Raw genomic sequence first — 21,969 nt, 5'->3', positions numbered from 1 at the left:
AGGGACAAACACTCAGAACACAGCGGGAGTGTTTTGGAATCCAATATGAGGGAGAAACATTCAGACCCTCATAGCAGTGTTCTGGAATCCTATGTGAGGGACAAACATTCAGAAAATCGTAGCCGTGTTCTGGAATCTCAAGAAAGGGAAATAAATTCAGACCCCAGCAGCAGTGTTTTGTAATCCTATGTGAGGGAGAAACATTGAACCAAGATCAGGAGTGTTCTGCAATCCCTGGTTATGGACAAATATTCAGAACCTCGTCTCAGGGCTCTGGAATTCTATGTGAGGTAGAAACAGTGAGAACCCAGCAGCAGTATTCTGGAATCCTATGTGAGGGAAAATCATTCAGACCCCAGCAGGAGTGTTCTGGAATCCTATGGGAGGGACAATCATTCAGACAATCGTAGCAGTGTTCTGGAATCCTATGTGAGGGGCAAACATACAGACACTTGTAGCAGTGTTCTGGAATCCTATGTAAGTGACAAATATTCAGACCCTTGCAGCATTGTTCTGGAATCCTATGTGAGGGATCACATTGAGACAATCGTAGCTGTGTTCTCGAATCCTATGTGAGGGAGAAACATTCAGACTACAACAGCAGTGTTCTGGAATCGTATGTGAGGGACAAACATTCCAACAACAGAGTGAGTGTTCTGGAATCCTAAGTTACGGACATACATTCAGAAATTCGTCTCGGTGATCTGGAATTCCATGTGAGGGTGAAACACTCAGAAACCGGCAGCAATGTTCTTAAATCCTATGTGACAGACATACATGTAGACGGTAACAGCAGTGTCCTGTAATTCTGTGTGATGGAAAAACATTCAGACACTCATAGCACTGTTCTAGAATCCTATTTGAGGGACAAACATTCAGACCACAGCTGGAGTGTTCTGCAATCCCCTGTGAGTAACAAATATTCAGATCCTCGTAGCAGTGTTCTGGAATCCTTTGTGAAGGACAAACATTCAGACCCCAGCAGCAGTGTTCTGGAATCCTATGTGAGGGACAAACATTCAGACCCTCATAGCAGTGTTCCCGAATCCTAAGTGAGGGGCAAAGATTCAGACCCCAGCAGCAGTGTTCTGGAATCCTATGTGAGGGACAAGCATTCAAACAACATCAGGAGTGTTCTGGAATCCTATGTTAAGGACAAACATTCAGACCCTCGTTGCAGTGTTCTGGAATTCTAAGTGAGAGAGAAACACTCAGAACCCAGCAGCAGTGTTTTGGAACCCTATGTAAGGGATATACATGTAGACCCCAGTAGCAGTGTTCTGGAATCCCATCTGCGGGACAAATATTCAGATCCCAGCAGTAGTGTTCTGGAATCCTATGTGAGGGACAATCATTCAGACCCTTGCAGCAGTGTTGTGGAATTCTGTGTGAGGGACAATCATTCAGACCCTCATAGGAGTGTTCTGGAGTCTTGTGTGAGGAACAAACATTCAGACCACAGCAGGAGTATTCTGGAATCCCCTGTGCAGAACAAACATTCAGACCCTCGTAGCAGTGTTCTGGAATCCTTTGTGAGTGACAAACGTTCAGATTCCAGCGGCAGTGTACTGGAATCCTGTGTGAGGGACAAAGATTCAAACAACAGCGGGAGTTTTCTTTAATCATATGTTATGGACAAATATTCAGACCCTCGTCTAAGTGTTCTGCATCCTAAGTAAGGGACAAACACTCTGAACCGAGAAGCAGTGTTCAGGAATCCTATATGGTGGACATACAGGTAGACCACAGTAGCCGTGTTCTGTAATCCTTTGTGAGGGACAAAACATTCAGACCCTCGTGGCAGGGTTCTGGAATCCTATGTGAGGAACAATCACCAAGAACCCAGCAGCAGTGTTCTAGAACACTATGTGAGGGACAAACATTCAGAGCACAGCAGGATTGTTCTGTAATCCTATGTGAGGGACAAACTCTCAGAAGACAGCAAGAGTGTTTTGTAATCTATGTGAGGGACAAAGAGTCAGACCGTCTTAGCAGTGTTCTGGAATCCTATGTGAGGGACAAACATTCATACAGTCATAGAAGTGTTCTGGAATCCTATGTTAGGACAAAGATTCAGACCCTCGTAGCAGTGTTGTGGAATGCTATGTGAGGGAAAAAACACGCAGACAATAGTAGCAGTGTTCTGAAATCCTATGTGAGGAACAAACCTTCAGAACCTCGTAGGAGTATTCTGGAATCCTATGTGAGGGACAAACATTCAGAACCTCGTAGGAGTGTTTTGGAATCCTCTGTGAGGGACAAACATTCAGACACTTCTAGCTATGTTCTGGAATCCTATCTGAGGGACGTACTTTCAGACCCCAGCAGCAGTTTTCTGGAATCCTATGTGAGGGACATATATTCAAACGACGGTGGGAGTGCTCTGGAATACTATGTTAAGGACAAACATTCAGACCCTCGTCGCAGTGCTCTGGAATTCCATGTTAGGGAGAAACACTCAGAACCCGGCAACAGTGTTCTGGAATCCTATGTTATGGAGAAACATTCAGACCCTCATTGCAGTGTTCCAGAATTCTACGTGAGGGAGAAACACTCAGAAGCCTGCAGCGGTATTCTGGAATCCTGTGTGACGGACATACACGTAGACCCCAGCAGCCGTGTTATGGAATCCTGTGTGAGGGAAAAGAACTCAGAACCCAGCAACAGTGTCCTGGAACCCTATGTGAGGGACAAACATTCAGGCCACAGCAGGATTGTTCTGGAATCCTATGTGAGGGACAAACACTCAGAACACAGCGGGAGTGTTTTGGAATCCAATATGAGGGAGAAACATTCAGACCCTCATAGCAGTGTTCTGGAATCCTATGTGAGGGACAAACATTCAGAAAATCGTAGCCGTGTTCTGGAATCTCAAGAAAGGGAAATAAATTCAGACCCCAGCAGCAGTGTTTTGTAATCCTATGTGAGGGAGAAACATTGAACCAAGATCAGGAGTGTTCTGCAATCCCTGGTTATGGACAAATATTCAGAACCTCGTCTCAGGGCTCTGGAATTCTATGTGAGGTAGAAACAGTGAGAACCCAGCAGCAGTATTCTGGAATCCTATGTGAGGGAAAATCATTCAGACCCCAGCAGGAGTGTTCTGGAATCCTATGGGAGGGACAATCATTCAGACAATCGTAGCAGTGTTCTGGAATCCTATGTGAGGGGCAAACATACAGACACTTGTAGCAGTGTTCTGGAATCCTATGGAAGTGACAAATATTCAGACCCTTGTAGCATTGTTCTGGAATCCTATGTGAGGGATCACATTGAGACAATCGTAGCTGTGTTCTCGAATCCTATGTGAGGGAGAAACATTCAGACTACAACAGCAGTGTTCTGGAATCGTATGTGAGGGACAAACATTCCAACAACAGAGTGAGTGTTCTGGAATCCTAAGTTACGGACATACATTCAGAAATTCGTCTCGGTGATCTGGAATTCCATGTGAGGGTGAAACACTCAGAAACCGGCAGTAATGTTCTTAAATCCTATGTGACAGACATACATGTAGACGGTAACAGCAGTGTCCTGTAATTCTGTGTGATGGAAAAACATTCAGACACTCATAGCACTGTTCTGGAATCCTATTTGAGGGACAAACATTCAGACCACAGCTGGAGTGTTCTGCAATCCCCTGTGAGTAACAAATATTCAGATCCTCGTAGCAGTGTTCTGGAATCCTTTGTGAAGGACAAACATTCAGACCCCAGCAGCAGTGTTCTGGAATCCTATGTGAGGGACAAACATTCAGACCCTCGTAGCAGTGTTCCCGAATCCTAAGTGAGGGGCAAAGATTCAGACCCCAGCAGCAGTGTTCTGGAATCCTATGTGAGGGACAAGCATTCAAACAACATCAGGAGTGTTCTGGAATCCTATGTTAAGGACAAACATTCAGACCCTCGTTGCAGTGTTCTGGAATTCTAAGTGAGAGAGAAACACTCAGAACCCAGCAGCAGTGTTTTGGAACCCTATGTAAGGGATATACATGTAGACCCCAGTAGCAGTGTTCTGGAATCCCATCTGCGGGACAAATATTCAGATCCCAGCAGTAGTGTTCTGGAATCCTATGTGAGGGACAATCATTCAGACCCTTGCAGCAGTGTTGTGGAATTCTGTGTGAGGGACAATCATTCAGACCCTCATAGGAGTGTTCTGGAGTCTTGTGTGAGGAACAAACATTCAGACCACAGCAGGAGTATTCTGGAATCCCCTGTGCAGAACAAACATTCAGACCCTCGTAGCAGTGTTCTGGAATCCTTTGTGAGTGACAAACGTTCAGATTCCAGCGGCAGTGTACTGGAATCCTGTGTGAGGGACAAAGATTCAAACAACAGCGGGAGTTTTCTTTAATCATATGTTATGGACAAATATTCAGACCCTCGTCTAAGTGTTCTGCATCCTAAGTAAGGGACAAACACTCTGAACCGAGAAGCAGTGTTCAGGAATCCTATATGGTGGACATACAGGTAGACCACAGTAGCCGTGTTCTGTAATCCTTTGTGAGGGACAAAACATTCAGACCCTCGTGGCAGGGTTCTGGAATCCTATGTGAGGAACAATCACCAAGAACCCAGCAGCAGTGTTCTAGAACACTATGTGAGGGACAAACATTCAGAGCACAGCAGGATTGTTCTGTAATCCTATGTGAGGGACAAACTCTCAGAAGACAGCAAGAGTGTTTTGTAATCTATGTGAGGGACAAAGAGTCAGACCGTCTTAGCAGTGTTCTGGAATCCTATGTGAGGGACAAACATTCATACAGTCATAGAAGTGTTCTGGAATCCTATGTTAGGACAAAGATTCAGACCCTCGTAGCAGTGTTGTGGAATGCTATGTGAGGGAAAAAACACGCAGACAATAGTCGCAGTGTTCTGAAATCCTATGTGAGGAACAAACCTTCAGAACCTCGTAGGAGTATTCTGGAATCCTATGTGAGGGACAAACATTCAGAACCTCGTAGGAGTGTTTTGGAATCCTCTGTGAGGGACAAACATTCAGACACTTCTAGCTATGTTCTGGAATCCTATCTGAGGGACGTACTTTCAGACCCCAGCAGCAGTTTTCTGGAATCCTATGTGAGGGACATATATTCAAACAACGGTGGGAGTGCTCTGGAATACTATGTTAAGGACAAACATTCAGACCCTCGTCGCAGTGCTCTGGAATTCCATGTTAGGGAGAAACACTCAGAACCCGGCAACAGTGTTCTGGAATCCTATGTTATGGAGAAACATTCAGACCCTCATTGCAGTGTTCCAGAATTCTACGTGAGGGAGAAACACTCAGAAGCCTGCAGCGGTATTCTGGAATCCTGTGTGACGGACATACACGTAGACCCCAGCAGCCGTGTTATGGAATCCTGTGTGAGGGAAAAGAACTCAGAACCCAGCAACAGTGTCCTGGAACCCTATGTGAGGGACAAACATTCAGGCCACAGCAGGATTGTTCTGGAATCCTATGTGAGGGACAAACACTCAGAACACAGCGGGAGTGTTTTGGAATCCAATATGAGGGAGAAACATTCAGACCCTCATAGCAGTGTTCTGGAATCCTATGTGAGGGACAAACATTCAGAAAATCGTAGCCGTGTTCTGGAATCTCAAGAAAGGGAAATAAATTCAGACCCCAGCAGCAGTGTTTTGTAATCCTATGTGAGGGAGAAACATTGAACCAAGATCAGGAGTGTTCTGCAATCCCTGGTTATGGACAAATATTCAGAACCTCGTCTCAGGGCTCTGGAATTCTATGTGAGGTAGAAACAGTGAGAACCCAGCAGCAGTATTCTGGAATCCTATGTGAGGGAAAATCATTCAGACCCCAGCAGGAGTGTTCTGGAATCCTATGGGAGGGACAATCATTCAGACAATCGTAGCAGTGTTCTGGAATCCTATGTGAGGGGCAAACATACAGACACTTGTAGCAGTGTTCTGGAATCCTATGGAAGTGACAAATATTCAGACCCTTGTAGCATTGTTCTGGAATCCTATGTGAGGGATCACATTGAGACAATCGTAGCTGTGTTCTCGAATCCTATGTGAGGGAGAAACATTCAGACTACAACAGCAGTGTTCTGGAATCGTATGTGAGGGACAAACATTCCAACAACAGAGTGAGTGTTCTGGAATCCTAAGTTACGGACATACATTCAGAAATTCGTCTCGGTGATCTGGAATTCCATGTGAGGGGGAAACACTCAGAAACCGGCAGCAATGTTCTTAAATCCTATGTGACAGACATACATGTAGACGGTAACAGCAGTGTCCTGTAATTCTGTGTGATGGAAAAACATTCAGACACTCATAGCAGTGTTCTGGAATCCTATTTGAGGGACAAACATTCAGACCACAGCTGGAGTGTTCTGCAATCCCCTGTGAGTAACAAATATTCAGATCCTCGTAGCAGTGTTCTGGAATCCTTTGTGAAGGACAAACATTCAGACCCCAGCAGCAGTGTTCTGGAATCCTATGTGAGGGACAAACATTCAGACCCTCGTAGCAGTGTTCCCGAATCCTAAGTGAGGGGCAAAGATTCAGACCCCAGCAGCAGTGTTCTGGAATCCTATGTGAGGGACAAGCATTCAAACAACATCAGGAGTGTTCTGGAATCCTATGTTAAGGACAAACATTCAGACCCTCGTTGCAGTGTTCTGGAATTCTAAGTGAGAGAGAAACACTCAGAACCCAGCAGCAGTGTTTTGGAACCCTATGTAAGGGATATACATGTAGACCCCAGTAGCAGTGTTCTGGAATCCCATCTGCGGGACAAATATTCAGATCCCAGCAGTAGTGTTCTGGAATCCTATGTGAGGGACAATCATTCAGACCCTTGCAGCAGTGTTGTGGAATTCTGTGTGAGGGACAATCATTCAGACCCTCATAGGAGTGTTCTGGAGTCTTGTGTGAGGAACAAACATTCAGACCACAGCAGGAGTATTCTGGAATCCCCTGTGCAGAACAAACATTCAGACCCTCGTAGCAGTGTTCTGGAATCCTTTGTGAGTGACAAACGTTCAGATTCCAGCGGCAGTGTACTGGAATCCTGTGTGAGGGACAAAGATTCAAACAACAGCGGGAGTTTTCTTTAATCATATGTTATGGACAAATATTCAGACCCTCGTCTAAGTGTTCTGCATCCTAAGTAAGGGACAAACACTCTGAACCGAGAAGCAGTGTTCAGGAATCCTATATGGTGGACATACAGGTAGACCACAGTAGCCGTGTTCTGTAATCCTTTGTGAGGGACAAAACATTCAGACCCTCGTGGCAGGGTTCTGGAATCCTATGTGAGGAACAATCACCAAGAACCCAGCAGCAGTGTTCTAGAACACTATGTGAGGGACAAACATTCAGAGCACAGCAGGATTGTTCTGTAATCCTATGTGAGGGACAAACTCTCAGAAGACAGCAAGAGTGTTTTGTAATCTATGTGAGGGACAAAGAGTCAGACCGTCTTAGCAGTGTTCTGGAATCCTATGTGAGGGACAAACATTCATACAGTCATAGAAGTGTTCTGGAATCCTATGTTAGGACAAAGATTCAGACCCTCGTAGCAGTGTTGTGGAATGCTATGTGAGGGAAAAAACACGCAGACAATAGTAGCAGTGTTCTGAAATCCTATGTGAGGAACAAACCTTCAGAACCTCGTAGGAGTATTCTGGAATCCTATGTGAGGGACAAACATTCAGAACCTCGTAGGAGTGTTTTGGAATCCTCTGTGAGGGACAAACATTCAGACACTTCTAGCTATGTTCTGGAATCCTATCTGAGGGACGTACTTTCAGACCCCAGCAGCAGTTTTCTGGAATCCTATGTGAGGGACATATATTCAAACAACGGTGGGAGTGCTCTGGAATACTATGTTAAGGACAAACATTCAGACCCTCGTCGCAGTGCTCTGGAATTCCATGTTAGGGAGAAACACTCAGAACCTGGCAACAGTGTTCTGGAATCCTATGTTATGGAGAAACATTCAGACCCTCATTGCAGTGTTCCAGAATTCTACGTGAGGGAGAAACACTCAGAAGCCTGCAGCGGTATTCTGGAATCCTGTGTGACGGACATACACGTAGACCCCAGCAGCCGTGTTATGGAATCCTGTGTGAGGGAAAAGAACTCAGAACCCAGCAACAGTGTCCTGGAACCCTATGTGAGGGACAAACATTCAGGCCACAGCAGGATTGTTCTGGAATCCTATGTGAGGGACAAACACTCAGAACACAGCGGGAGTGTTTTGGAATCCAATATGAGGGAGAAACATTCAGACCCTCATAGCAGTGTTCTGGAATCCTATGTGAGGGACAAACATTCAGAAAATCGTAGCCGTGTTCTGGAATCTCAAGAAAGGGAAATAAATTCAGACCCCAGCAGCAGTGTTTTGTAATCCTATGTGAGGGAGAAACATTGAACCAAGATCAGGAGTGTTCTGCAATCCCTGGTTATGGACAAATATTCAGAACCTCGTCTCAGGGCTCTGGAATTCTATGTGAGGTAGAAACAGTGAGAACCCAGCAGCAGTATTCTGGAATCCTATGTGAGGGAAAATCATTCAGACCCCAGCAGGAGTGTTCTGGAATCCTATGGGAGGGACAATCATTCAGACAATCGTAGCAGTGTTCTGGAATCCTATGTGAGGGGCAAACATACAGACACTTGTAGCAGTGTTCTGGAATCCTATGTAAGTGACAAATATTCAGACCCTTGTAGCATTGTTCTGGAATCCTATGTGAGGGATCACATTGAGACAATCGTAGCTGTGTTCTCGAATCCTATGTGAGGGAGAAACATTCAGACTACAACAGCAGTGTTCTGGAATCGTATGTGAGGGACAAACATTCCAACAACAGAGTGAGTGTTCTGGAATCCTAAGTTACGGACATACATTCAGAAATTCGTCTCGGTGATCTGGAATTCCATGTGAGGGTGAAACACTCAGAAACCGGCAGCAATGTTCTTAAATCCTATGTGACAGACATACATGTAGACGGTAACAGCAGTGTCCTGTAATTCTGTGTGATGGAAAAACATTCAGACACTCATAGCAGTGTTCTGGAATCCTATTTGAGGGACAAACATTCAGACCACAGCTGGAGTGTTCTGCAATCCCCTGTGAGTAACAAATATTCAGATCCTCGTAGCAGTGTTCTGGAATCCTTTGTGAAGGACAAACATTCAGACCCCAGCAGCAGTGTTCTGGAATCCTATGTGAGGGACAAACATTCAGACCCTCGTAGCAGTGTTCCCGAATCCTAAGTGAGGGGCAAAGATTCAGACCCCAGCAGCAGTGTTCTGGAATCCTATGTGAGGGACAAGCATTCAAACAACATCAGGAGTGTTCTGGAATCCTATGTTAAGGACAAACATTCAGACCCTCGTTGCAGTGTTCTGGAATTCTAAGTGAGAGAGAAACACTCAGAACCCAGCAGCAGTGTTTTGGAACCCTATGTAAGGGATATACATGTAGACCCCAGTAGCAGTGTTCTGGAATCCCATCTGCGGGACAAATATTCAGATCCCAGCAGTAGTGTTCTGGAATCCTATGTGAGGGACAATCATTCAGACCCTTGCAGCAGTGTTGTGGAATTCTGTGTGAGGGACAATCATTCAGACCCTCATAGGAGTGTTCTGGAGTCTTGTGTGAGGAACAAACATTCAGACCACAGCAGGAGTATTCTGGAATCCCCTGTGCAGAACAAACATTCAGACCCTCGTAGCAGTGTTCTGGAATCCTTTGTGAGTGACAAACGTTCAGATTCCAGCGGCAGTGTACTGGAATCCTGTGTGAGGGACAAAGATTCAAACAACAGCGGGAGTTTTCTTTAATCATATGTTATGGACAAATATTCAGACCCTCGTCTAAGTGTTCTGCATCCTAAGTAAGGGACAAACACTCTGAACCGAGAAGCAGTGTTCAGGAATCCTATATGGTGGACATACAGGTAGACCGCAGTAGCCGTGTTCTGTAATCCTTTGTGAGGGACAAAACATTCAGACCCTCGTGGCAGGGTTCTGGAATCCTATGTGAGGAACAATCACCAAGAACCCAGCAGCAGTGTTCTAGAACACTATGTGAGGGACAACCTTTCAGAGCACAGCAGGATTGTTCTGTAATCCTATGTGAGGGACAAACTCTCAGAAGACAGCAAGAGTGTTTTGTAATCTATGTGAGGGACAAAGAGTCAGACCGTCTTAGCAGTGTTCTGGAATCCTATGTGAGGGACAAACATTCATACAGTCATAGAAGTGTTCTGGAATCCTATGTTAGGACAAAGATTCAGACCCTCGTAGCAGTGTTGTGGAATGCTATGTGAGGGAAAAAACACGCAGACAATAGTCGCAGTGTTCTGAAATCCTATGTGAGGAACAAACCTTCAGAACCTCGTAGGAGTATTCTGGAATCCTATGTGAGGGACAAACATTCAGAACCTCGTAGGAGTGTTTTGGAATCCTCTGTGAGGGACAAACATTCAGACACTTCTAGCTATGTTCTGGAATCCTATCTGAGGGACGTACTTTCAGACCCCAGCAGCAGTTTTCTGGAATCCTATGTGAGGGACATATATTCAAACAACGGTGGGAGTGCTCTGGAATACTATGTTAAGGACAAACATTCAGACCCTCGTCGCAGTGCTCTGGAATTCCATGTTAGGGAGAAACACTCAGAACCTGGCAACAGTGTTCTGGAATCCTATGTTATGGAGAAACATTCAGACCCTCATTGCAGTGTTCCAGAATTCTACGTGAGGGAGAAACACTCAGAAGCCTGCAGCGGTATTCTGGAATCCTGTGTGACGGACATACACGTAGACCCCAGCAGCCGTGTTATGGAATCCTGTGTGAGGGAAAAGAACTCAGAACCCAGCAACAGTGTCCTGGAACCCTATGTGAGGGACAAACATTCAGGCCACAGCAGGATTGTTCTGGAATCCTATGTGAGGGACAAACACTCAGAACACAGCGGGAGTGTTTTGGAATCCAATATGAGGGAGAAACATTCAGACCCTCATAGCAGTGTTCTGGAATCCTATGTGAGGGACAAACATTCAGAAAATCGTAGCCGTGTTCTGGAATCTCAAGAAAGGGAAATAAATTCAGACCCCAGCAGCAGTGTTTTGTAATCCTATGTGAGGGAGAAACATTGAACCAAGATCAGGAGTGTTCTGCAATCCCTGGTTATGGACAAATATTCAGAACCTCGTCTCAGGGCTCTGGAATTCTATGTGAGGTAGAAACAGTGAGAACCCAGCAGCAGTATTCTGGAATCCTATGTGAGGGAAAATCATTCAGACCCCAGCAGGAGTGTTCTGGAATCCTATGGGAGGGACAATCATTCAGACAATCGTAGCAGTGTTCTGGAATCCTATGTGAGGGGCAAACATACAGACACTTGTAGCAGTGTTCTGGAATCCTATGTAAGTGACAAATATTCAGACCCTTGTAGCATTGTTCTGGAATCCTATGTGAGGGATCACATTGAGACAATCGTAGCTGTGTTCTCGAATCCTATGTGAGGGAGAAACATTCAGACTACAACAGCAGTGTTCTGGAATCGTATGTGAGGGACAAACATTCCAACAACAGAGTGAGTGTTCTGGAATCCTAAGTTACGGACATACATTCAGAAATTCGTCTCGGTGATCTGGAATTCCATGTGAGGGTGAAACACTCAGAAACCGGCAGCAATGTTCTTAAATCCTATGTGACAGACATACATGTAGACGGTAACAGCAGTGTCCTGTAATTCTGTGTGATGGAAAAACATTCAGACACTCATAGCAGTGTTCTGGAATCCTATTTGAGGGACAAACATTCAGACCACAGCTGGAGTGTTCTGCAATCCCCTGTGAGTAACAAATATTCAGATCCTCGTAGCAGTGTTCTGGAATCCTTTGTGAAGGACAAACATTCAGACCCCAGCAGCAGTGTTCTGGAATCCTATGTGAGGGACAAACATTCAGACCCTCGTAGCAGTGTTCCCGAATCCTAAGTGAGGGGCAAAGATTCAGACCCCAGCAGCAGTGTTCTGGAATCCTATGTGAGGGACAAGCATTCAAACAACATCAGGAGTGTTCTGGAATCCTATGTTAAGGACAAACATTCAGACCCTCGTTGCAGTGTTCTGGAATTCTAAGTGAGAGAGAAACACTCAGAACCCAGCAGCAGTGTTTTGGAACCCTATGTAAGGGATATACATGTAGACCCCAGTAGCAGTGTTCTGGAATCCCATCTGCGGGACAAATATTCAGATCCCAGCAGTAGTGTTCTGGAATCCTATGTGAGGGACAATCATTCAGACCCTTGCAGCAGTGTTGTGGAATTCTGTGTGAGGGACAATCATTCAGACCCTCATAGGAGTGTTCTGGAGTCTTGTGTGAGGAACAAACATTCAGACCACAGCAGGAGTATTCTGGAATCCCCTGTGCAGAACAAACATTCAGACCCTCGTAGCAGTGTTCTGGAATCCTTTGTGAGTGACAAACGTTCAGATTCCAGCGGCAGTGTACTGGAATCCTGTGTGAGGGACAAAGATTCAAACAACAGCGGGAGTTTTCTTTAATCATATGTTATGGACAAATATTCAGACCCTCGTCTAAGTGTTCTGCATCCTAAGTAAGGGACAAACACTCTGAACCGAGAAGCAGTGTTCAGGAATCCTATATGGTGGACATACAGGTAGACCGCAGTAGCCGTGTTCTGTAATCCTTTGTGAGGGACAAAACATTCAGACCCTCGTGGCAGGGTTCTGGAATCCTATGTGAGGAACAATCACCAAGAACCCAGCAGCAGTGTTCTAGAACACTATGTGAGGGACAACCTTTCAGAGCACAGCAGGATTGTTCTGTAATCCTATGTGAGGGACAAACTCTCAGAAGACAGCAAGAGTGTTTTGTAATCTATGTGAGGGACAAAGAGTCAGACCGTCTTAGCAGTGTTCTGGAATCCTATGTGAGGGACAAACATTCATACAGTCATAGAAGTGTTCTGGAATCCTATGTTAGGACAAAGATTCAGACCCTCGTAGCAGTGTTGTGGAATGCTATGTGAGGGAAAAAACACGCAGACAATAGTAGCAGTGTTCTGAAATCCTATGTGAGGAACAAACCTTCAGAACCTCGTAGGAGTATTCTGGAATCCTATGTGAGGGACAAACATTCAGAACCTCGTAGGAGTGTTTTGGAATCCTCTGTGAGGGACAAACATTCAGACACTTCTAGCTATGTTCTGGAATCCTATCTGAGGGACGTACTTTCAGACCCCAGCAGCAGTTTTCTGGAATCCTATGTGAGGGACATATATTCAAACAACGGTGGGAGTGCTCTGGAATACTATGTTAAGGACAAACATTCAGACCCTCGTCGCAGTGCTCTGGAATTCCATGTTAGGGAGAAACACTCAGAACCCGGCAACAGTGTTCTGGAATCCTATGTTATGGAGAAACATTCAGACCCCATTGCAGTGTTCCAGAATTCTACGTGAGGGAGAAACACTCAGAAGCCTGCAGCGGTATTCTGGAATCCTGTGTGACGGACATACACGTAGACCCCAGCAGCCGTGTTATGGAATCCTGTGTGAGGGAAAAGAACTCAGAACCCAGCAACAGTGTCCTGGAACCCTATGTGAGGGACAAACATTCAGGCCACAGCAGGATTGTTCTGGAATCCTATGTGAGGGACAAACACTCAGAACACAGCGGGAGTGTTTTGGAATCCAATATGAGGGAGAAACATTCAGACCCTCATAGCAGTGTTCTGGAATCCTATGTGAGGGACAAACATTCAGAAAATCGTAGCCGTGTTCTGGAATCTCAAGAAAGGGAAATAAATTCAGACCCCAGCAGCAGTGTTTTGTAATCCTATGTGAGGGAGAAACATTGAACCAAGATCAGGAGTGTTCTGCAATCCCTGGTTATGGACAAATATTCAGAACCTCGTCTCAGGGCTCTGGAATTCTATGTGAGGTAGAAACAGTGAGAACCCAGCAGCAGTATTCTGGAATCCTATGTGAGGGAAAATCATTCAGACCCCAGCAGGAGTGTTCTGGAATCCTATGGGAGGGACAATCATTCAGACAATCGTAGCAGTGTTCTGGAATCCTATGTGAGGGGCAAACATACAGACACTTGTAGCAGTGTTCTGGAATCCTATGGAAGTGACAAATATTCAGACCCTTGTAGCATTGTTCTGGAATCCTATGTGAGGGATCACATTGAGACAATCGTAGCTGTGTTCTCGAATCCTATGTGAGGGAGAAACATTCAGACTACAACAGCAGTGTTCTGGAATCGTATGTGAGGGACAAACATTCCAACAACAGAGTGAGTGTTCTGGAATCCTAAGTTACGGACATACATTCAGAAATTCGTCTCGGTGATCTGGAATTCCATGTGAGGGTGAAACACTCAGAAACCGGCAGTAATGTTCTTAAATCCTATGTGACAGACATACATGTAGACGGTAACAGCAGTGTCCTGTAATTCTGTGTGATGGAAAAACATTCAGACACTCATAGCAGTGTTCTGGAATCCTATTTGAGGGACAAACATTCAGACCACAGCTGGAGTGTTCTGCAATCCCCTGTGAGTAACAAATATTCAGATCCTCGTAGCAGTGTTCTGGAATCCTTTGTGAAGGACAAACATTCAGACCCCAGCAGCAGTGTTCTGGAATCCTATGTGAGGGACAAACATTCAGACCCTCGTAGCAGTGTTCCCGAATCCTAAGTGAGGGGCAAAGATTCAGACCCCAGCAGCAGTGTTCTGGAATCCTATGTGAGGGACAAGCATTCAAACAACATCAGGAGTGTTCTGGAATCCTATGTTAAGGACAAACATTCAGACCCTCGTTGCAGTGTTCTGGAATTCTAAGTGAGAGAGAAACACTCAGAACCCAGCAGCAGTGTTTTGGAACCCTATGTAAGGGATATACATGTAGACCCCAGTAGCAGTGTTCTGGAATCCCATCTGCGGGACAAATATTCAGATCCCAGCAGTAGTGTTCTGGAATCCTATGTGAGGGACAATCATTCAGACCCTTGCAGCAGTGTTGTGGAATTCTGTGTGAGGGACAATCATTCAGACCCTCATAGGAGTGTTCTGGAGTCTTGTGTGAGGAACAAACATTCAGACCACAGCAGGAGTATTCTGGAATCCCCTGTGCAGAACAAACATTCAGACCCTCGTAGCAGTGTTCTGGAATCCTTTGTGAGTGACAAACGTTCAGATTCCAGCGGCAGTGTACTGGAATCCTGTGTGAGGGACAAAGATTCAAACAACAGCGGGAGTTTTCTTTAATCATATGTTATGGACAAATATTCAGACCCTCGTCTAAGTGTTCTGCATCCTAAGTAAGGGACAAACACTCTGAACCGAGAAGCAGTGTTCAGGAATCCTATATGGTGGACATACAGGTAGACCACAGTAGCCGTGTTCTGTAATCCTTTGTGAGGGACAAAACATTCAGACCCTCGTGGCAGGGTTCTGGAATCCTATGTGAGGAACAATCACCAAGAACCCAGCAGCAGTGTTCTAGAACACTATGTGAGGGACAAACTTTCAGAGCACAGCAGGATTGTTCTGTAATCCTATGTGAGGGACAAACTCTCAGAAGACAGCAAGAGTGTTTTGTAATCTATGTGAGGGACAAAGAGTCAGACCGTCTTAGCAGTGTTCTGGAATCCTATGTGAGGGACAAACATTCATACAGTCATAGAAGTGTTCTGGAATCCTATGTTAGGACAAAGATTCAGACCCTCGTAGCAGTGTTGTGGAATGCTATGTGAGGGAAAAAACACGCAGACAATAGTAGCAGTGTTCTGAAATCCTATGTGAGGAACAAACCTTCAGAACCTCGTAGGAGTATTCTGGAATCCTATGTGAGGGACAAACATTCAGAACCTCGTAGGAGTGTTTTGGAATCCTCTGTGAGGGACAAACATTCAGACACTTCTAGCTATGTTCTGGAATCCTATCTGAGGGACGTACTTTCAGACCCCAGCAGCAGTTTTCTGGAATCCTATGTGAGGGACATATATTCAAACAACGGTGGGAGTGCTCTGGAATACTATGTTAAGGACAAACATTCAGACCCTCGTCGCAGTGCTCTGGAATTCCATGTTAGGGAGAAACACTCAGAACCCGGCAACAGTGTTCTGGAATCCTATGTTATGGAGAAACATTCAGACCCTCATTGCAGTGTTCCAGAATTCTACGTGAGGGAGAAACACTCAGAAGCCTGCAGCGGTATTCTGGAATCCTGTGTGACGGACATACACGTAGACCCCAGCAGCCGTGTTATGGAATCCTGTGTGAGGGAAAAGAACTCAGAACCCAGCAACAGTGTCCTGGAACCCTATGTGAGGGACAAACATTCAGGCCACAGCAGGATTGTTCTGGAATCCTATGTGAGGGACAAACACTCAGAACACAGCGGGAGTGTTTTGGAATCCAATATGAGGGAGAAACATTCAGACCCTCATAGCAGTGTTCTGGAATCCTATGTGAGGGACAAACATTCAGAAAATCGTAGCCGTGTTCTGGAATCTCAAGAAAGGGAAATAAATTCAGACCCCAGCAGCAGTGTTTTGTAATCCTATGTGAGGGAGAAACATTGAACCAAGATCAGGAGTGTTCTGCAATCCCTGGTTATGGACAAATATTCAGAACCTCGTCTCAGGGCTCTGGAATTCTATGTGAGGTAGAAACAGTGAGAACCCAGCAGCAGTATTCTGGAATCCTATGTGAGGGAAAATCATTCAGACCCCAGCAGGAGTGTTCTGGAATCCTATGGGAGGGACAATCATTCAGACAATCGTAGCAGTGTTCTGGAATCCTATGTGAGGGGCAAACATACAGACACTTGTAGCAGTGTTCTGGAATCCTATGGAAGTGACAAATATTCAGACCCTTGTAGCATTGTTCTGGAATCCTATGTGAGGGATCACATTGAGACAATCGTAGCTGTGTTCTCGAATCCTATGTGAGGGAGAAACATTCAGACTACAACAGCAGTGTTCTGGAATCGTATGTGAGGGACAAACATTCCAACAACAGAGTGAGTGTTCTGGAATCCTAAGTTACGGACATACATTCAGAAATTCGTCTCGGTGATCTGGAATTCCATGTGAGGGTGAAACACTCAGAAACCGGCAGCAATGTTCTTAAATCCTATGTGACAGACATACATGTAGACGGTAACAGCAGTGTCCTGTAATTCTGTGTGATGGAAAAACATTCAGACACTCATAGCAGTGTTCTGGAATCCTATTGGAGGGACAAACATTCAGACCACAGCTGGAGTGTTCTGCAATCCCCTGTGAGTAACAAATATTCAGATCCTCGTAGCAGTGTTCTGGAATCCTTTGTGAAGGACAAACATTCAGACCCCAGCAGCAGTGTTCTGGAATCCTATGTGAGGGACAAACATTCAGACCCTCGTAGCAGTGTTCCCGAATCCTAAGTGAGGGGCAAAGATTCAGACCCCAGCAGCAGTGTTCTGGAATCCTATGTGAGGGACAAGCATTCAAACAACATCAGGAGTGTTCTGGAATCCTATGTTAAGGACAAACATTCAGACCCTCGTTGCAGTGTTCTGGAATTCTAAGTGAGAGAGAAACACTCAGAACCCAGCAGCAGTGTTTTGGAACCCTATGTAAGGGATATACATGTAGACCCCAGTAGCAGTGTTCTGGAATCCCATCTGCGGGACAAATATTCAGATCCCAGCAGTAGTGTTCTGGAATCCTATGTGAGGGACAATCATTCAGACCCTTGCAGCAGTGTTGTGGAATTCTGTGTGAGGGACAATCATTCAGACCCTCATAGGAGTGTTCTGGAGTCTTGTGTGAGGAACAAACATTCAGACCACAGCAGGAGTATTCTGGAATCCCCTGTGCAGAACAAACATTCAGACCCTCGTAGCAGTGTTCTGGAATCCTTTGTGAGTGACAAACGTTCAGATTCCAGCGGCAGTGTACTGGAATCCTGTGTGAGGGACAAAGATTCAAACAACAGCGGGAGTTTTCTTTAATCATATGTTATGGACAAATATTCAGACCCTCGTCTAAGTGTTCTGCATCCTAAGTAAGGGACAAACACTCTGAACCGAGAAGCAGTGTTCAGGAATCCTATATGGTGGACATACAGGTAGACCACAGTAGCCGTGTTCTGTAATCCTTTGTGAGGGACAAAACATTCAGACCCTCGTGGCAGGGTTCTGGAATCCTATGTGAGGAACAATCACCAAGAACCCAGCAGCAGTGTTCTAGAACACTATGTGAGGGACAAACATTCAGAGCACAGCAGGATTGTTCTGTAATCCTATGTGAGGGACAAACTCTCAGAAGACAGCAAGAGTGTTTTGTAATCTATGTGAGGGACAAAGAGTCAGACCGTCTTAGCAGTGTTCTGGAATCCTATGTGAGGGACAAACATTCATACAGTCATAGAAGTGTTCTGGAATCCTATGTTAGGACAAAGATTCAGACCCTCGTAGCAGTGTTGTGGAATGCTATGTGAGGGAAAAAACACGCAGACAATAGTCGCAGTGTTCTGAAATCCTATGTGAGGAACAAACCTTCAGAACCTCGTAGGAGTATTCTGGAATCCTATGTGAGGGACAAACATTCAGAACCTCGTAGGAGTGTTTTGGAATCCTCTGTGAGGGACAAACATTCAGACACTTCTAGCTATGTTCTGGAATCCTATCTGAGGGACGTACTTTCAGACCCCAGCAGCAGTTTTCTGGAATCCTATGTGAGGGACATATATTCAAACAACGGTGGGAGTGCTCTGGAATACTATGTTAAGGACAAACATTCAGACCCTCGTCGCAGTGCTCTGGAATTCCATGTTAGGGAGAAACACTCAGAACCCGGCAACAGTGTTCTGGAATCCTATGTTATGGAGAAACATTCAGACCCTCATTGCAGTGTTCCAGAATTCTACGTGAGGGAGAAACACTCAGAAGCCTGCAGCGGTATTCTGGAATCCTGTGTGACGGACATACACGTAGACCCCAGCAGCCGTGTTATGGAATCCTGTGTGAGGGAAAAGAACTCAGAACCCAGCAACAGTGTCCTGGAACCCTATGTGAGGGACAAACATTCAGGCCACAGCAGGATTGTTCTGGAATCCTATGTGAGGGACAAACACTCAGAACACAGCGGGAGTGTTTTGGAATCCAATATGAGGGAGAAACATTCAGACCCTCATAGCAGTGTTCTGGAATCCTATGTGAGGGACAAACATTCAGAAAATCGTAGCCGTGTTCTGGAATCTCAAGAAAGGGAAATAAATTCAGACCCCAGCAGCAGTGTTTTGTAATCCTATGTGAGGGAGAAACATTGAACCAAGATCAGGAGTGTTCTGCAATCCCTGGTTATGGACAAATATTCAGAACCTCGTCTCAGGGCTCTGGAATTCTATGTGAGGTAGAAACAGTGAGAACCCAGCAGCAGTATTCTGGAATCCTATGTGAGGGAAAATCATTCAGACCCCAGCAGTAGTGTTCTGGAATCCTATGGGAGGGACAATCATTCAGACAATCGTAGCAGTGTTCTGGAATCCTATGTGAGGGGCAAACATACAGACACTTGTAGCAGTGTTCTGGAATCCTATGGAAGTGACAAATATTCAGACCCTTGTAGCATTGTTCTGGAATCCTATGTGAGGGATCACATTGAGACAATCGTAGCTGTGTTCTCGAATCCTATGTGAGGGAGAAACATTCAGACTACAACAGCAGTGTTCTGGAATCGTATGTGAGGGACAAACATTCCAACAACAGAGTGAGTGTTCTGGAATCCTAAGTTACGGACATACATTCAGAAATTCGTCTCGGTGATCTGGAATTCCATGTGAGGGTGAAACACTCAGAAACCGGCAGCAATGTTCTTAAATCCTATGTGACAGACATACATGTAGACGGTAACAGCAGTGTCCTGTAATTCTGTGTGATGGAAAAACATTCAGACACTCATAGCAGTGTTCTGGAATCCTATTGGAGGGACAAACATTCAGACCACAGCTGGAGTGTTCTGCAATCCCCTGTGAGTAACAAATATTCAGATCCTCGTAGCAGTGTTCTGGAATCCTTTGTGAAGGACAAACATTCAGACCCCAGCAGCAGTGTTCTGGAATCCTATGTGAGGGACAAACATTCAGACCCTCGTAGCAGTGTTCCCGAATCCTAAGTGAGGGGCAAAGATTCAGACCCCAGCAGCAGTGTTCTGGAATCCTATGTGAGGGACAAGCATTCAAACAACATCAGGAGTGTTCTGGAATCCTATGTTAAGGACAAACATTCAGACCCTCGTTGCAGTGTTCTGGAATTCTAAGTGAGAGAGAAACACTCAGAACCCAGCAGCAGTGTTTTGGAACCCTATGTAAGGGATATACATGTAGACCCCAGTAGCAGTGTTCTGGAATCCCATCTGCGGGACAAATATTCAGATCCCAGCAGTAGTGTTCTGGAATCCTATGTGAGGGACAATCATTCAGACCCTTGCAGCAGTGTTGTGGAATTCTGTGTGAGGGACAATCATTCAGACCCTCATAGGAGTGTTCTGGAGTCTTGTGTGAGGAACAAACATTCAGACCACAGCAGGAGTATTCTGGAATCCCCTGTGCAGAACAAACATTCAGACCCTCGTAGCAGTGTTCTGGAATCCTTTGTGAGTGACAAACGTTCAGATTCCAGCGGCAGTGTACTGGAATCCTGTGTGAGGGACAAAGATTCAAACAACAGCGGGAGTTTTCTTTAATCATATGTTATGGACAAATATTCAGACCCTCGTCTAAGTGTTCTGCATCCTAAGTAAGGGACAAACACTCTGAACCGAGAAGCAGTGTTCAGGAATCCTATATGGTGGACATACAGGTAGACCGCAGTAGCCGTGTTCTGTAATCCTTTGTGAGGGACAAAACATTCAGACCCTCGTGGCAGGGTTCTGGAATCCTATGTGAGGAACAATCACCAAGAACCCAGCAGCAGTGTTCTAGAACACTATGTGAGGGACAACCTTTCAGAGCACAGCAGGATTGTTCTGTAATCCTATGTGAGGGACAAACTCTCAGAAGACAGCAAGAGTGTTTTGTAATCTATGTGAGGGACAAAGAGTCAGACCGTCTTAGCAGTGTTCTGGAATCCTATGTGAGGGACAAACATTCATACAGTCATAGAAGTGTTCTGGAATCCTATGTTAGGACAAAGATTCAGACCCTCGTAGCAGTGTTGTGGAATGCTATGTGAGGGAAAAAACACGCAGACAATAGTAGCAGTGTTCTGAAATCCTATGTGAGGAACAAACCTTCAGAACCTCGTAGGAGTATTCTGGAATCCTATGTGAGGGACAAACATTCAGAACCTCGTAGGAGTGTTTTGGAATCCTCTGTGAGGGACAAACATTCAGACACTTCTAGCTATGTTCTGGAATCCTATCTGAGGGACGTACTTTCAGACCCCAGCAGCAGTTTTCTGGAATCCTATGTGAGGGACATATATTCAAACAACGGTGGGAGTGCTCTGGAATACTATGTTAAGGACAAACATTCAGACCCTCGTCGCAGTGCTCTGGAATTCCATGTTAGGGAGAAACACTCAGAACCCGGCAACAGTGTTCTGGAATCCTATGTTATGGAGAAACATTCAGACCCCATTGCAGTGTTCCAGAATTCTACGTGAGGGAGAAACACTCAGAAGCCTGCAGCGGTATTCTGGAATCCTGTGTGACGGACATACACGTAGACCCCAGCAGCCGTGTTATGGAATCCTGTGTGAGGGAAAAGAACTCAGAACCCAGCAACAGTGTCCTGGAACCCTATGTGAGGGACAAACATTCAGGCCACAGCAGGATTGTTCTGGAATCCTATGTGAGGGACAAACACTCAGAACACAGCGGGAGTGTTTTGGAATCCAATATGAGGGAGAAACATTCAGACCCTCATAGCAGTGTTCTGGAATCCTATGTGAGG

This window comes from Pan troglodytes, chromosome 23 (assembly GCF_028858775.2).
Source record: "Pan troglodytes isolate AG18354 chromosome 23, NHGRI_mPanTro3-v2.0_pri, whole genome shotgun sequence".
NCBI classification, from domain to species: Eukaryota; Metazoa; Chordata; class Mammalia; order Primates; family Hominidae; genus Pan; species Pan troglodytes.
This window is presented reverse-complemented; position numbering follows the sequence as displayed.